The sequence below is a fragment of the Prinia subflava genome, chromosome 6 (genome assembly GCF_021018805.1).
Source record: "Prinia subflava isolate CZ2003 ecotype Zambia chromosome 6, Cam_Psub_1.2, whole genome shotgun sequence".
Lineage (NCBI taxonomy): Eukaryota > Metazoa > Chordata > Aves > Passeriformes > Cisticolidae > Prinia > Prinia subflava.
Genome location: NC_086252.1, coordinates 24589720 through 24602585, shown reverse-complemented (window position 1 = coordinate 24602585; position 12866 = coordinate 24589720). Strand labels below are relative to the sequence as shown.

General features: G+C 44.2%; 1 long non-coding RNA gene across 1 annotated transcript in view; it reads left to right on the top strand.

Moving 5' to 3' along the window:
- The first annotated feature begins 2322 nt into the window (after nucleotides 1–2322).
- Nucleotides 2323–12866, top strand: part of LOC134551848 (uncharacterized) — a 54409-nt gene continuing 43865 nt past the window's right edge. The window contains exon 1 of the long non-coding RNA XR_010080707.1: nucleotides 2323–2386. This is a non-coding gene — a long non-coding RNA (uncharacterized LOC134551848). The remainder of the gene's footprint in view (nucleotides 2387–12866) is intronic.

Sequence of the window (12866 nt, the reverse complement as noted above, 5' to 3'; positions counted from 1 at the left end):
CCTAACACTTTTGTTGGATTTTGCCTGTTTCTGTGAGAGTTTGTTAACAAATTTAAAATTGAATTTAGTAGAATTTAATTTATTAAAATTAGGAGATTCACCTTGTGCCTGACAGTTTCATTATTCTAGTGGAACATGACCCAGAAGCCGTTCCTAGATAAAGCATGAAGGTAGAGCATGTGAAATGTGCTTTCATTGTCCACTGAAGTTCTTCTTTCATTGCTTTGTCTTGGGTTTGTCTGGCTCTGTGAGAGGGCCAGGCAGTTCCATCAGTCCTGAATCCTGGCTCCTACTCTTGAGAAGCTCCATAAGATGACATGCCAGCCTTCACCTCCTCTGGGTGTCAGACTACGCAGGGTGTCAGGTCAGCCTGCCTGCAGAGCTCTTCTCTGGCAGCTGGGCCTTTGCTCTGGGTGCCCACTCAGCTTAAGAGGAAGGTGAATGAGAACATTGGCAAATTTTTGTCTTGTACAATGCACAATCTCGTACAACCCAGCTTACTTCCAGCCCTGATTTTGAAACTGGCATGTGACTGGCTCAGCTGAGTCTTCCCATGTCTTTCTAACACTCCTTCTCAATTTGGGCATATTGTTCTGCTTGGTGACAGTGGCTCTGATAATTGCATGAGTGAGCCATTTTGCGCAGTTTGGCAATATACTGGCCTATAGTTTTTTCAGCTCTTTGGACAATGTTCCTGTTTCTGTGGGTGTAAAAGCACTTCTAGGATTTTACAGAGTCTTTCCTGCTCTGGTCTTGTCCCCACCAAACACTGCAGGTGCATATGGTGGGCATTATCTCAGAGAACTGAAAACTTGCCTGCTTGCACTTAATTTTCTTTTGCTTTCACTATCAGCTATTTTAGTTCTACCTTGCAGGCAAAAGGGCACCCAGCTACTGACTACAGACTCTTTCATATTTCTATGAGATATGACCTTGCCCCTTCTCCTTCTCTTTCTTTCTATGACAAGGTTAGTTTCTTGTGTTTGCAAGTCCTTTTTCCTCCCTCCACCACCCTCCATGATGCAGCAGAAAAGGTGGCTGCCCACAGAGAGGTGAAAGTGTTGCTCATGAGTGTTGGTGTCCTTAATTATCACAGAAGTGCTCCCTTGAACTAAATGCTTTGTGTTTATTAATTCATGCCATTAAACTGGCTGTGAAGAAAGGGTGGCTCACTGTTATTTTGCATTTCTTTGATTGGCACCTTGTTTGAAAGTAGGTTTTATCAGGTTTTATCTTGAGCTGAGTGACACAGCTAATTATACTTGTTTTCACAAGCGCCAAGCTCCAGTCTGAAGTAGAGTGAGCGTATAAAGCGCCGGTGTCATAATTCTTACAGATAATGTTTGGTTTCACAAAATGTTTGTGCACATGGTTATGAAATGTGACTTCTGCTAGTAAAAATCACATCACAGGAAGACTCTGTGAGCAGTCAACAATTTTTTTGTGCTTTTTACCCTTAATAATCCAGGGAAGAAGTGGAAGGGGCAGATCCACTGTGTGTCCCAACACAAAGGGAAGAGCTGAGCGATCACGGAATATTTTGCAGGAGATGCCATGTTCTTTTTCTTACTCCATGACGCCTGGAGGATTTATGAGTCCAGGGTTATGTTGGCTGTAGGAAGTGAAATCTAAGGGGTCCAGATCAAACATGTCCACAGAAACTATAATAGTAATGATATAGATGACCCTATGTAGGAAGTTAAATTCTTTTTACACAGCCTGGTCAGGGGTCACTAAATAATTTGGGCTAGGAACCGCTGCTTTTGAAGATGACCTAGGTAAATATACCTGTTCCATTAGACCACATCTACTGCTAAAAATATATGTAGATCTACAGAAATAGCTCAACATCATAAAAGGCTACAATTTTCCTATGCCTGCATGCCAGGTCATCTAGTGGCAGGTGCTAACTGGTAAGAAAGATAATTTCCAGTCAATGCATGCATGACTCATCAGCACAGCAGGTCAGAGAGCTAAGGGCTGTAGATGGGCTTCAAGAAGAACTGAAATAATTTTATGACCTGTGAAAGCATTTGCCTAGCCGCTCCTGTATAATCAGTAAGAGAAGGGTAATCAAAGCTTGTTCCTTGGGGCACCAGATAATGATACTAATTAGCACATAGACAAGGCTTTGCTGAAAGCATTGCACCCAGGCATGTGATAATTAATTAGCTGATTGTTTGGGGAAAGGTGTGCCCCTTGCCTTTTCCTTCTCCTCCGAGATTGTGCAATGGGAAGAAAGGAGGATTTTATGCTTGCTCATAAAATAGATGCCACATCTAAAATAGATGTGGATTTAGTCCAGCATGGCGATTTTGGGCAGCTTCCCCAGGAATGTGAATTTGTGCTGAGGTTTAAAGAGATCCCTTGAACTACTGCTACAAAGGTAGGGAGGGCTGTTAGACTTTTTTGGTCTGTTTGTCCTCTTAAAAAAGGACTGGTGCCAAAACCAGAAGTGTCCACCCCCTGTGTACTGAGGCTGTAGCCAGCGATACTCAGGCACAGCTGTGAGCTTCTGGGGCAGGGGTTTGCATGGGAAACAGCTACTGCTAGTTTCTGTGGCACAAGAGTATTGCCACTCTTGGGGAAAGAGGTGGTGGTACAGGCTCTTGGCACCACCTCAGGAAACTTTGCAGATCAAAGATCACTCCCTCAGATGGGCTGTGGGGCTGGCTGCCTTTCCCAGGGAGAGCTCTTTGCAAGGAACCCAGATTTGACCAAATCCAATGCCCTGACATTACAGTGACCGCTTTGGCTCCATGGAGCTCAGCTCAGACAGAGGTACTGGAGTCTGGCAGTGACCAAGTGTTTTCTCTTGTTGGCTTTCTATTTCTAGGATACTGTTGGATAGGATCCCAAGTGATATATCTGGCTTCTTGTCCAGGCTGGTCTGTGTGTGTGCATGTGAATGTGACTAGGCAGAAATTACCCCTCCATTGTTATGTGGGAGAGAAGCAAAGGAACACCAGTTTAAAAGAGCAATGTGAGGCAGAGCATAATATTCTTTTAGCTCTGTACAAAACCCTACCTGGCTAGACCTTCATAGTACTCAATGTTCTGCCCAACCAAGTCACAGCCAAGTTTTGCAGCTGCATTCAGGGTTTCCCACTTCCTTCTCTCCCATTAGCTAGCAGAGAAAAGAGAACCTCTGTTTTGTCTGGAAGCGTGTGACATACAGGTTGACTGGCTCTACAGGGGGCAGAGGACAGAGAACAGAGAACAAGCTGTTCCTTGTAACTTCAGAGGTCCTGTATACAAGCTACTGTGTGGGAAGAGTTTTTGATGATCAGAATGACCTGTGGTCAGGTCTTGAGGAGCTGTTGGGTGGTCAACATTTCTGGAGAGGCTGCGCGGTGGGAAGTCCCCGTCTCTACTCCCTCAAGAAGTCACGGAAATTTTCACCTCTGGGCCAGATTTTTTCAAATTAGACAAAGCCAGTGTTTTGTGAGCTGAGTTGGAAGCAAGAAGGAAATAATCTTGTGCCATCAGTTCCTTTTAGAGGATGATTTTTCAGTCTTGTGAGATATAAACGTGCCATGAAGCCACACTTCCTTTGATATGCTTTAGACTTCTGTCCAACCCACTTCCAGTGGGGCTTGCCTGCTTTTGGGTTTGACTTGGTACCCAAACCTGCCATTTCTGCTCCTTGCAGCAAGATTTAGCCCATGGATCTCTGAGCAGAACTGTGGTCATCTGCTCCAACATTTTCTCACTAAAACAAAGCAAAGCTCCCTGATGCCCAGTACTGGTTCCACAAACGTGAACTGCTCGTGCAGTCACCTGAGTCTGTATAACCATATCCATCACAAGCAGTCATAAACAGTGTCCACAAGGATATGTGACTCAGTCAGTGCCTGTAGGGCTGACTTTTACAGAGCTCAGATTATCACACGAGAGGATAATTGTTCTCAAGGCCTGAGTAATTTGCTTAATGGGCCCTATTTTTAAATGAAGGAGGCAGAAGCGGCAGTGTTACTGGGAAAGAAGGTAACTACCATCTTTGCTGTGACACTGGGGATATTAAGCAAAGCCTCTTCTTCCTAAGGTGGTACTCCATCCTCAAGCAGAGGAGGGTCCACTTTGTTTCTGCCAGTGTAAGGACAGAGAAAAATACAAGCACAGTGGAAGACTAAATATAAACCATTGGTTTTTTGATTTGCAGAACTTGTAAAAAAGCTGGTAATATGTCAAAAGCTGGAAGCTGAAATCTTCTCAGGTGTCTTCCCAAAGTGCTGAGTAACATATTTTACAGTTGTGCATTTGGGCACGTGCACGTTATCCTATGTGGCAGAAATAAACCACCTTACTGCCTCTAATTCATGTTACATACAGACACAAATGTGTTATTCACATAAATCAGGCACAACCAGCCAAAGGGCTCAAATTTACAGAGTTCTGATAAACCAGGCACCTAAGAAATTCTGCGATGGGAAAAGGCTGCACTCTGCAAAAACACACCAGGTAATAGTAGCCTTGTGAACGATAGCCCAAAGCCTCAGCTTTTGCCCCGGTACCTGAACATCTCACTGTCCTGAGGGAAACATCTGTGGAGCAATTATTATCTTGGAAAGAGCCATGGGAAAATAAAGCAGTCGGTAACACTTGAAAAGCGTCCCAGATTCCCACTGAAAGGCTTTGTCAGAGCTGTGAACCTTCACTTTATTTAGCTGTATGCTTTTTTTTCTTTTTTTTTTTTTTTTTTTTTTTTTTTTTTTTTTTTTTCCCTGGAGTGGGTAGTAAACCAAAAAAGTATCCTGTATGTTGCTGCAGTGGGAAATCTCAGTCATAATAACAGTCAACTCAAGGTTGTTATCTAGTGGATTGTAACCTGTAGAATATGGGAATATTTCCCAAAGGAAAAGCAGGGCTTGTCACTTGGTGCTCTTTAGGAGCTTAACTGTGTCACAGCAGGCCCCAGCTGAACGAGCCATGTAACACTCAGAGGAATAATGACTGTGTCATACTGACCTGCAAAGGGGTTGGGTGTGTTCATCCCTTCTCTGCAGGACACAATCTTCTTGTCACCAGACTCTTCTTTTTACCCGAGTTTTTTATGCAAGAGAAGAGGGAATATGGGACTTTCAGCCTTCACAAACCTCTCTGCTTCTGTCTCTGCTGACGTATGTAAATTACCATGGCAGGTCATTAAATACGTGCCTATCACAGCAGGAGAAATGACAGGGCTGCCACTGAACATGGTGTTTCCTAGCAGGATAAGCCGAATGGCACAGTCCCAAGTGCTCTGGCAAGTGTCCTGCTCAGGGGTCTCGTGCAGCAGGAACAGGGTCACATCTCCGGCTGTGCTGGCCACGGCCAGTGGCAGTGGTGACACAGAGATGCCTCGTGGGGTCTGCAGAGCTGCACTGGTCTGATTTCCTGCACTGGGCAGGAAAGGCGTGGGGCACACCTGCATCACATCCCACATGGAAATGCCACATCAGTGCTTGGCTCTTGCCTTCTGAGGCTACCAAAGGGCTTTGGGCAGGAGGCAGCATCACCCCACCCATTTTCACAGATAGCAAAATCGAAAAGCAGGGCAGTGAAATAACTCAGTTAAGGTCACCCAAGGAGGCAGTGGAGGAGCTGGGAATAAAATGCAGGTCTCATGAATCACCAAACCACACAGCTTCCCCTTAGGGCTAGGGATGTATTATAATAGAGCAAGATCCAGATGTGGTTTTTAACTGTTGTTCAGTACTCTGTGTGATATTACTCTGCCTAAGAAAATATACAAATTTGGACTCCCTGGAGATCTGACTCGTTTGGGGAGCTTGATTATGCCTGTTTGGCATGACATTTTTAGGCAGAATAGCACATAAAGGGACGGGAGGCAATTCTCAAATACACTGGCAGGGCCTGTGGACTGCTGAGTTCTTTGTGTAACCTGGAGGATGCATAAGAATTTGAGAAACACAATCTCAGAAGATGAAGGAGGGAGCAAAGTCAAAGCAAAGAAGCTGGACCACATCAGGAGGTAGGAAGAAAACAGATGCTTGGCAATAAATCTGTGATCAGATGTGTTGTTCAAGTGGCAGCCAATCCCCTTAGAAAGTTATTGTTCTCCAGCTGTTCATCCTTGTTCCCTCCAATCCCTTCCCAACCCAGCAACTCAACTGCTTGTTAACTGTGCCAGGTATCAGCCTGGGCTATTCTGAGGGAGCTCTGCTTGGAGGCAACTGCAGAGCTGCCTATGCTGGCTTTTTGGCAGAGATATTCAGCAGTGGTGGTGAGGAGGAGACACGACAAACGGCCAGGGATGGTCAACTCTCCACCCAGCTCTGTCATATCTCAGCAGCTCTTCTAGCTGCAATCAGGAAAAGGGCGTTAGCTGGGTAAAAAACCATTGCTCTGCATGTAAAACTTAATGCTTTGATATTAACAGTAGGAAGTGAGTGGGCCAAAATCCCAGAGCCTGAAGCCATGATTTAAATTGATCTCTGCTCACATTTCTGTCTCCAGGTTTGGTCTGGGGGGATGGGGAGAATGGAAAAATTGCATCCTTGCATCAAATTTCTACATTAAAATTGCCACTCACCATAGCCTCACATACTGCCTGTTTTTTTCCAAAAAGGTCTGTTCTTGGAGTCAGATGATCACATATCCTCTCTGGCTTAGCTAAATTATGAGCTCCTTAACTTTTGAAATTTGCCTGTATTGTTAGAAAGTTATATTCATTATACTGAAAAACTTGAAGTCAAACACTATTACTTTCATACTTTTTCACATTAAATGATAGTTTGTGATTTAAATTTTAATTACTGATTTCTGCATCAGAACTCATGCTTTAGAACATTTGATCTTAGAAATGCAGATTTCATGCTGGCTTAAACTGGAAGCAGCACTCTTGCTTTCCTTCCTGATAGGATTATGTGATACTCCTGAGTGATGTTAAAAAAACTCCCCATTATCCAATCTTTAAAGGAGACACATTTGGGCCCAAATGAACAGAACATCTTCATGCAATCCAGACACCATGCAGAAATTGTGTCAGAAACAAGAGTTTCATCTTGCTGTGGGGTATTTTTATTGAGGTCCCAGAAGAAGTGATTCCTGTGGCTACTGCATTTTAAAAGCCTTCAAGGGCCTTTGACAATGAGGTGTGCAAGTCTCACTTTCTGATGAGACCTTGTGCAACACTCCTGGCTGTGTTGAGGGTCCAAAGCAGTGGAGAGAGGCTGATTTCGGGGGGAAGCAGGGAAGAAAATTTTCAGCTTTTAGTCTGCAAGACTGGTCCAACTCCTGTAAACAAAGCGAGAGAGCAGCTGCCATGTGTACTGATGGCAGTTCATACTCATTAGATATAGATTAACTGAACAATAGTTTGATGGGAATCATAGGTCAAGAACACTACTTTGATATTGGCATTAAACCTTCCTAACAACCCAGTCATATCAGCCTCTTGTTTTCAAAAATTAGAAGTGTTTATGCTTATTTGAAAAGCTCACCAGGAAGCTATGGGAGAAAATTCACCTTTGGCTTCTCTGAAGACAAGGGCAGGAGTCATCTCACCATGCTCTCATGACCTAAAAAGTGGGTGGTTTATATAAATTAAACTGGCTCTATAGCTGCTGGAGAGATGCTGACAACTCTGGGAGAGGATTTCTGCCAGTTTAACAAAGAAATAAAAATGAAGGGGAAGACATGCTTTCAGAGGGTCTCTTTTTCCATTAGCCATAGGAGTTTACATCATCAGTTTAGTGCAGGTGCCTACAATTTAGTTTCAGTGAGCTGAAGCCACGAGCTGATAGTCATGTCACAAAGAAGGAGTCTGCCTGACCAGGAGAAGAAAAACGAGGGCTGAAAGAGGGAGGCAGAGAGTGGCCCCAGAGAAGGTAAAAAGAGACGGGAAGTTGAAGAGTTACAGACAAAAGACAGAACCTTTAAAACAAAGCCATTTCAGAGGTTGTAAGGCAGCGTGTCCTTCAATATCAGGTTAGCTGTTCAGTGGCTGGCACTTTGCACCGTGTGAAAAGATCTCAGCCGAAGATCTTTGCTAATCTGGCCAGCTGCGGTGTACTCGGGGGCACTACTCCCACATGCCCAGCAGGCAACTGCGGGGAGAGGGAGGCAGAACTTTCCCACCGCTGACAGACACCCGTGCTGCTCCCGCTCCCACCTGCAGTGAGTCACGGCTCCAGAGACACCGCCCTGGGCGCGCGAGAAATCCACAAACCGCTACAGCGTGACAAAATGGATAGGATGGAAGTGATGCCCTTCTTCTTGAGGCTCACGGGGTTATACATCAGGAGGCACTGCGAGTGTGAGGTCAGGAGGACAGGCTGAGGGTGGGATACAGAAAAGACACACTGGATCTGGATAACAAGAGGTGGCACGCTGCAGGAGGCAGGTCTTGATGGAGAGACCAAACTTGACAGCTTTCTGCATCTACCTGCAATAGCCAGCGTTTGGCTGCACATCTCTTTACAATCAAAGCAAATTGTTACATTACAATAAATGAAATCCAGCCAGCCAGGTGTCTGCTTGCTCCTTAGCCAGTGATAACTGGGGCACCTAGTACAATATTATAATGCCTTATGCTTCTGCTCACTGCCACGTTTGTCTGCAGTGCTCTGTACAATCAGTCTGGGCCCAGCTCCTCAGCCTGTGCCAATTAGCCTGATTCCAGGAGACAGGTGGGGGGATGCCACGTGAGTGTATTTACAGAGGGACCATATATTAAACCTTCACCCTGCTTGTAAATTAAATGCATGGTTAAAGCTCTGGTCAGATGCTCACCCGACCACCCTGCCACCTCCTTTGATTTATCTCTGCAGCACATGCAGACCCACACTTCAGTGGTGAGCCCTGCAAGTAGCAAATCTATCATTCACACTCCTCTTTGCCCAGGAAAATAAAAAAGTCAAGTATATGGACTCCTTTGGAAGGGAAGAGGGAGTGACATGGTTTCATGGAGTGGTGGAAAGGCTTATTTTGCTGAGCTCATACCTGACCTGCCAACATGAGGTTGAACAGGTTGTGAGGGAAGACAGGCAGCCAGTGAGCAGCAAAGCCTCAAAAAAACCCACAGCCTGCTAAACAGGGAACCTTGTATGGCTTCAGGCCTCTTGTTCCCCTGGTGTTGCCAGGTTGTAGGCTGTAATGTGGCAAGAAATCTGTTCCTCCAACCGCCCTCCTTCATGTCTTGTCTATGTGAATATCTGTGCACCCCCCTTGCCAATGGGATGTGTCTGCACTGTGCTCATGATGATGGGTCAGACAGAGCCTTCGGGAAAGCCCTTGTTCTTTTTAAAAACTGAAAATGGGACCTCTAGCTCTGCAAATGGGCTTCAGCTTTGTCTGTTGTTCACGTCCTGGCCATGCTGTAAGATGGCATTTTATTGCCAAAGACCTTGTTCTGATCTTCAACATCCTCGCGAGGGGAAGTGGAGGGGCAGGTACTGATCTCCTCACTCGCATGACCAATGACAGGACCCAAAGGAATGGCTTGAAGACAAGTTGAGGGAGCCTTAGGCTTCATATCAGGAAAAAATTCACCCAGAGAGTGACTGAGCACTGGAACAGGCTCCCCAGGGAAGTGGTCACAGCCTGACAGCCTGACAGAGTTCAGGAGGCATTTGGACAATGCTCTTGGGTACATGGTGTGACTCATTGGGTGTCCTGTGCAGGGCAGGGAGTTGGACTTAATGATCCTCATGGGTTCCTTCCAACTCAGCGTATTCTATGATTTTATGTCACTTGCTTTACTATGTTTTTTCTCTTCTGTCTTCCTTTCTTTTGTCTGAATTCCCTATTCTTTCTGCTTTTGCTTTTTATGATGCAGAAATGAGTAAGGAAGCAGATTTGCATGGTGTGAGACATTAAGAGGAACCTTATGCCACACTAGCATGGGTACTGTGACAGGGAGAAATGTGTATTGTCTGCGTGTTTGAGACCACTTGCACAGGACAGCAACCACAGGATCGCAGGGATAGAAAAGCCTGATGTCTTGAACACTGTAGGAATATTTAAATACAGACAGCCTTGATCCTCATTCTGGGAAACAACAGCTGCTGCCAGGATAATTTTATCCTCTTGCTTACACAAGAGAGAAGATCTATTTTACAAACATCCCGTGATCTCCTGGACCCATATATGCGGTTATTTCAGGTCAGAGTTGCATCACTGGAGTGGCAGATCCATATTCTGACCTGTTTTTTTTTTTTTTCTCTTGTCCAGCAGGCTCTTCCTGCCTTGAATGCTCTGAGCCTGGGGACCGTATTTTTTCCTCTCATAGCTGAATTGGTTATCACTGCATCCTCTTCCCAGATTGTCTCTGTGACTTAGGAGGACATAGGGAAGGGTTTGCTCCATCATATGCAATGTAGTAACTCACTTAACATCAAAAACAAACAGTTTTGGAGGAGAAGAGCTGGTTTCCCTGTTTGCAGGATGCAAGGCCCTGAAGATAAGAAGGTATACTCATGCCCTTATCAGTTCTCATGTTGAAGTATTTGGCTTTTCCTGGCATTACACTTCCACTGTCTGCCTGAGTGCAAAGGAAAAGACACTAATTAATTAAGGAAAGAAATTTCCCAGCTCGCTGTCTTTCAGTTGTGACTTGTGCCCTGCTGCACCTGTAATCTTAACAGGACCTCTGATTACCTCCCAGAAACTTGCCACATGGAAATTTCTCTAATGAAAAAATAAGGAGAGAGAGAAATCTCAAATTTTGTAAAAAATAATTTTTGGGGGGGTGGCAGGAGAAGAATACCTGAAGTTTTTCCTTTTATAATCAGGCACTAAGATATTTTCTTATTTCTTTGTTTGTTTTGAAATAACTTTCTGGCTGCATATTTCATTTTGCAGACATTTAGAGGATTAAAAAATGCCCAAGCCTTTCATAGGAGCTAAAAATGCAAACTGTTGGCTTTTTCTGGAGAAGCAAATTCCCTTCGGAAGGGACAGAAAATGGCATAAAGTTGAACAAAACTTTGTATTTCAAGAAACTAGATTTCCTTGGAAATGACATTTCCTTCAGATTTGTTCAGCACCAAAGTTTCTTTTATTTTTTTATTTTAACTCTTTCTTGAAATTGCTGATGAGTCCAATCACTCATTTTTTCTCTGAACTGTAGTTACCACATTGGAAGTGTTGTGTAGCACAGCAAAATGCAAGAGCCCTCCTGCTCATCCTCTGAGGCTGCCCAGGAACATGAAGGGTGCCCTGGAGGGTGGCTCTGCAGACACATTTTTATTTGATTAGCAATGGTCACTTGGCATATGTGCAATCCAAGTATTCCCATATTTAACACCAATATGCTAATGCTGACAGGCAGTGGGTTAATCATTACGGAAATACTGACCAATTCTTGAGTCAAATATCAGGGGGTGCCAAAAACCAGAGCCCTGGGACCAAGGGCAGAGAAGTTTATCTCTGACTAATACTGCAGATAAAACGGCTGTTATGCAAAAACGTGTCTTCCAACACAACACTTGGGTCACAGCAACATCTGAACCACAAAAATTCATTCTTCTTTCCCATGAAAAGCAGCAAATGCCATGCATTGCTGATGTTTGGGATTCTGAAAGCCTTTAGTAGGGGACAACTTACAGCTCTGATAACAAACTGTCCAGGCCGCTGGAGGTTATTTATATATATAGAAAGAAAGAAAGAAAGAAAGAAAGAAAGAAAGAAAGAAAGAAAGAAAGAAAGAAAGAAAGAAAGAAAGAAAGAAAGAAAGAAAGAAAGAAAGAAAGAAAGAAAGAAAGAAAGAAAGAAAGAAAGAAAGAAAGAAAGAAAGAAAGAAAGAAAGAAAGAAAGAAAGAAAGAAAGAAAGAAAGAAAGAAAGAAAGAAAGAAAGAAAGAAAGAAAGAAAGAAAAAAGCGCCTTTAGATATGAATTATACCCCTCTTAGAAAAGGGTTTCTAAGCAGCAGAGGAGAGGAGGTCTGGAGCATGTCAACTATGGGTAGAGCACTTGTCAAAACTGGTATCAAGTTTTAAGATGATCTGCATTGGTCAATGAACGACACAAATGGCTGTAAAGGCAGGCCAGGCCTCTTGATTTAGCTCTGCCTTTCTATAGTCCTGTTTATTGAGGGCTGAAGAACCAAAAATAGAGGCAATAGTCATAGCAGTCAATGCTTTCAGTCCCTCCCCAAAGTATTTAAAATAACAACTTCCATCTTCAACAATCACTCAGGATTTGGAAGGTTTCCAGTTTTGACAACCCAATGTAACAGAGAATAAAAAGTGTGTGATTTCACATAAGATGGTCCTCTCTCAGCAGCACTGAGCTGGGTACATCAGCAGGCCCTTTAGAAAATCTTGGTTCTCCCATCAGCTTATGCCCACAGACATTTGCCCTCCTTCAGCCCTTTCTGGCTCACAGCAGCAGCAGAGGGTGGAACGCAGCAACGCTTCTTGGAGAATGGCAATTTACTGGGCAAAAAAGTTCCAAATCTTTCTCTAAGCTTAATGTTGGTTGCAGATATATGAATGTTACAGGCTAGGGAGAACAATATGTGACATGTATTGTGGGCTGTGCTTCTGAGCCCCTGAGTCTGTGCGTATCTATTGTTCACCAGTGTTAACAATGGGATTCATGTCATCTAATTTTGACTCTGCTTCTGGAGAAACTCAAGTTATTTGCTCAAATCCCTGCCGGTGGCAGGAGACAGTGGCTGTTGTTTAAGGGACGATGTGTGAGGCACAGCTGGGATGGAGCATGGATGGGCTGCTACAGCATGTGGAAAGAAGCTGTCAGCTCTGCATGGCAACGCATCCTCTCTGTCACAGAGAGTGTTCTTGGAGAGAGACAGATCTTCTGCCTTCAGCTGAGGGGGATCCTGAATAGCCAGCTAGGAGTAGATGCTGAATTTTTAAGCAGAGAAAGGACAGTGTGATGAATCCCATCTGAATAGAATA